The following is a 4717-nucleotide window of genomic DNA, read 5'->3' as shown; positions in this document are numbered from 1 at the left end:
ATCTTTCAAGCACCGGATCAGTACGACGAGTGATTCCTGGTTCGACCATACTTGGAGTTTTATGCTGACTTTGAAGCTGAGCGATAGCAATCTATTGAGCTTGTAATATCTCGAATATTATTTGGATACTAACTCCCCCGTCTCCTACGCCCTGAGTTCCTTGGCCACCAGTTCGGCCTTCCCTGCGCAGACTTGTTTCGGGATCCACACCTAAATTTGCATTTAGAGCAATGTGCAAACTGACATCGACCGGGTCGGCTGCAGGCACTTCCCTAGGGTTAACCGGTGGCACCCCGACCCCTAGAGTAATTATGTTATCATTTTCTCCGTGGAACCCAAGACCGCCATCACCATGTATGGGCGCGTTCTGTGAGTCTGACATGTTTTAACCTAAAAACAAAGAATCTTTGACAAGAACAAGTATGATAATAACGTGTGTTATAAAAACCAGTACTGAAATAACCACTATTATCTTTAGCCCCACGGTGGGCGCCAAACTGTTTACCTCGAAAATACGAGTAACAATTAAACTTGTTTGTGGTTTTAAAGATATGTGATTTAGTTCAATACTAGTTAATAATCAAGAAATCAAACATATAAGTTAAGGAGAAAAGTTGAATCAAACCAATGTTTAAGCAAGTCTCGACCTCGAGGTTGGTCAACAAGAACAGTAAAGTAAGGACAATGAAGTTAAGAGACAATTCTGATGAAATATGAGCAGTAAGAGACTATATTCTTTGCCAATGATTGATAATCGTTACAAATGATTGAGATCCCCTTTATATAGCAAGGGAACCCTAAATAAGGTACATTTCTATTTATAGTAAGGAATCTTATTGGGACAGCTGTCTAACTGCCTAGTACGGATTCGTACTAACTCGTACAAATCTATTCTGGAATTTACGCCATGATATTGGGGACGTGGTGTCACACCTCCTTTTTCTACCTACACCCGCAAGGGCGTAAAGGAGTTTTTCCAATTAAAGGACAATCGGAACGGGATTTAATTATTAATTATTCAGAGTCGCCGCTTGAGAGATTAATGGTGTCCCAAGTCACCGGTTGAATCCCGAACCGAGGAAATTTATGACTCTGTTAACAGTCTGCGAACCAGAAATCCAAGTAAGGAATTCTGTTAATCCGGGAGAAGGTGTTAGGCATTCCCGGGCTCCGTGGTTCTAGCACGGTCGCTTAACTGTTGTATTTTATTGTATCTAATCTTAATACATGCTAGCTTATGTGTCTTTTATTAATTTTACACTGCTTTATCATTATTTATTTTAAAAGACTTGCGACGTCGTGAAAATGCGTTTCGAACCGCGTCGCAATCAATGCACCCGTGGTTATCGACACATTTCGACTTTGTCGAGATTTGGATTTGGGTCGCATCAATGCGCACCCGAGTTTAAGAAAGTAATTTAATTAAATCGTGTCTAAATATTCTAACGCAATATTATTTTGGGGAAGGCCGTGAAATTCGCTAAACGGCCCTCCCAAATTCTAAGTATTTTAATGTACTTATTTAACGAGGGCCCCACAATTTATGTGTTTTGTTTTAGCGAGGCTCATCTCATTTTGTTTTAAAAGGCAAACCTAAAGCACTCTATAATTTTCTACTTAATTGTCTTTATGAATAAAAGTAAAAGTCCTAATTAATTAGCATCATTTAAGAATTACTATTTTGAATCCGGGGTTGTCCATGATTCGAATCTTCAGTAATCTTGGGCTTTTGCAATTAGCCCAAGTAACAAGTAGGTAAGGCATGCTTCGCTTTTGGTTCTGTCCAGCCTTGGGCTTCTAGCATTACCTTTTGGCCCAAGTCAAATGATATCCTCCAGGCCTCAAACCGATTTAAGTTAAAAGGGAGTAGGCCTGGCTGGCCAATATTGAGCCCAAGCTTTCAAACTAAAATCCAATCAGTACAACAATGAAATGTGATTATAGCAATTGGCAATTTACTTTAAACTAGACGTGATAACACTCGGACAAGGACTACCATTAATAGGCTAATTAAAGTGTTTAAGGTAAACTAATGGTGATTAACAAGTTAAACCACCAACAAACCACATGCCAGTCATAAACCAATTCTCAATCAATTGTGGAATTTGACACAACTATACCAATTAACGATACTTACGAACCAATTTCAGAGTGATTGGAATATTTTGAAGCAATTACACTTTAACTACTTCTAATTCCTGTTTTGAATTAACACAGGGCAATACGAACATTTATTCTAAGCTGACCCAAACTACATACTGATTTCCTGCTCAATCTCCAGTTATTAACACGAATAGAAGTCATGGATCTCAAATCATTTTTTTTGTTCTAGTTTCTCCTGATTTCCAAGTTACACTACACCAACTGAAATTACACTATAACATAGCTAAATGACGAATATCCGTCTAACAGTCCACGGTTTTGATTACATACACGAATTTAAATACCCAAGCACCCACTTAATAGTCAAAACGAACAAACTCATGCTTAACAGTTCATCAATCCAATTTATACAATCCAGGATTAGTCTAGTACACAAATGACATGAAATATCGAGTAAGCTAACTGTTTTATACATTAAAATCAAACAAAAACAGGAGGAGTTCAGAGATCAACTTCAAACAGCATATTTACTTCATTTCCATAGACTTGAGAGCTACAAAACATGTACCTGGAAATTGAAATGTAAATAGAGAAAAGGACAGGAGTCATCTATTTTGAACAACAACAACAACAAACTCAACAATATACACCACAGAACATGCCAGGAACTGCTTTTGAAAACCAGAAATATCAGCAGACTCCACAGATCAATTCAACACACACTTGAAATATACTCCTAGCCCTCACAGCTGAATCTAAATACCCCTGCAATCCTGCTAGACCCAAACCCAACTGAAATCCAAAACTAGTAATGAAACTGTAAAATTGTTTTGGATTTCTTCATTTTTGATGTTTTGTTTTCTGAATAAACTTGGAATTAAAATGCCAGCTGAAATTGAAAGTAGGGAGGAGAGTTTTTGGTGGGGATTTTTGAGCTCAGAAGAAGAACCCCCTTTCCCAAAGCATTTCATGCCCTTATATAGGCAACCAAAGAGAATAGATCAGATTTTTAGGCCTTCTTTTTTAGTCCCTCCCTTATTTCAATTTAGTCCCTCTATTCTTGACTTGTTAAACAAGTAAACACCCCTATTGTGCTGAAATGTGCACTAAAATCCTATTCTAGAAGGCCCTAGGGTATTCTTCTACCCATACAATACCTATACTGCCCTTTCATATACTTTGAAATTACTATTCCTATCAGAACTACCCTTTTCCATACCCAGACTACCCCTGAAGGCTTCTCTAAGTTACTGATCATACCCTTATCCTTAACAGCTATAACCAATCCCCTAATTTAATCTAAAACTAACTGAAATTGATTAATTAGCACTCAAAAATCAACTAATTAAACTAACCAATCCCAATTGCTCAAATACACCCACTTAATCAAACTAAGACAAACCAGAAACTAGGATCAATCAAAGCAGGGCTTAAGCTAACATGATCAACGTTAAATGAAATTAAACTAATTCTTAACCAATAAACTCACAATCGACCATTCAAATATCAAACTCAGAACTAACAGTAATTGACAGAACTATACTAATACAAATAAATCATAAAATTAAATAGAACACTTAATGAAACAAAAACTGTAACTAAAACTTCAACCATGCGAGTAAAAAGAAACAGGAAAAACTCACAGAAGCACGAGGAACTCCAGCCAGTCACTAACGTCTGAGTCCTTTCAGATTTTTGACGCGTAACATCCCTAACCATGTGTTCTTACAAGAGAACACATGGTTAAGGATACTACGGTTCGAAATCACAAAGATTTTGGTTTAGGGTTTTGGCCATAAATTCTTAGATATAAGATTCGAGCCGTTTCACAGAGATTTGAAGGAAAATAATCATGGATTAGTATTGAGGGAAGACCGGGGATTGTGTGGTATAACTTTGGGCTGGTTTGGATCAACCTGCGATCTGACCGGAAACTTCAGTCGAAGATTCGACGAGCTCCGGCCTTATTCGAGGGGAACCAGTGGGTGGAACGGAAAGAGGGGAGTAAGGAGGACGAGTGGTGTAATTTTGGGCTTGAACGGTGCAGGTGACGTTCACCGCCGGCGAGGGGTTTGATGGCGGCGCGGATTAGGGTTCGTTGAGGATAGGTAGGGTGAGGAAAATGAGGCAAATGGGGTAGGGGGAGTTTTCGGACATTTATATACAAACAACCTAGTTAGATCCGGACCGTTGGATTGATGAGATCCAACGGTCGTGGTTGAATGCTGGGGAAACGACGTCGTTTGGACTTACTAGGGACCGGACCGGGTTGGGGGTTTGGGCTAGACTGGTTTGCAACGGGTTTAGGGCGTTTGGGCCTGAAAATCCCAACAAATTGGCCCAAATTTGGGTCTTCTATTAAGACCAAATTTCTACTCTTATTTTCTTTTTATTTTCCTTTCTTACTTTTACAATTTTTATAATTTTTTTCTAATTTTTATGGAGATGTAAAACTAACATGAAATCCTAGTTATTTCAAAACGAAGACTAATTAATTCTTAAAATTGTTTGAAAACTATTTCATGACGAATTCCCAATAGAAATCATTAAAATGCAAAAATGAACTAATTTTGTGATTTTCATGTTTTGTTCTAAACAACTTAAACTTTAGTTG

General features: G+C 38.0%; 1 long non-coding RNA gene across 1 annotated transcript; it reads right to left on the bottom strand.

Moving 5' to 3' along the window:
- Nucleotides 1–2361: 2361 nt before the first annotated feature.
- Nucleotides 2362–4494, bottom strand: LOC138877158 (uncharacterized). Its single transcript, XR_011402494.1, has 2 exons — nt 3747–4494; nt 2362–2671 (listed from the first exon to the last, which is right to left on the bottom strand). It is a non-coding gene; the product is annotated as an uncharacterized lncRNA (long non-coding RNA).
- Between the last annotated feature and the right edge of the window lie 223 nt (nt 4495–4717).

The sequence above is a fragment of the Nicotiana sylvestris genome, chromosome 9 (assembly GCF_000393655.2).
Source record: "Nicotiana sylvestris chromosome 9, ASM39365v2, whole genome shotgun sequence".
Taxonomy (NCBI): domain Eukaryota; kingdom Viridiplantae; phylum Streptophyta; class Magnoliopsida; order Solanales; family Solanaceae; genus Nicotiana; species Nicotiana sylvestris.
Note: the sequence above shows the minus strand (reverse complement) of the source record. Positions and strands in the feature narration are given on the sequence as shown.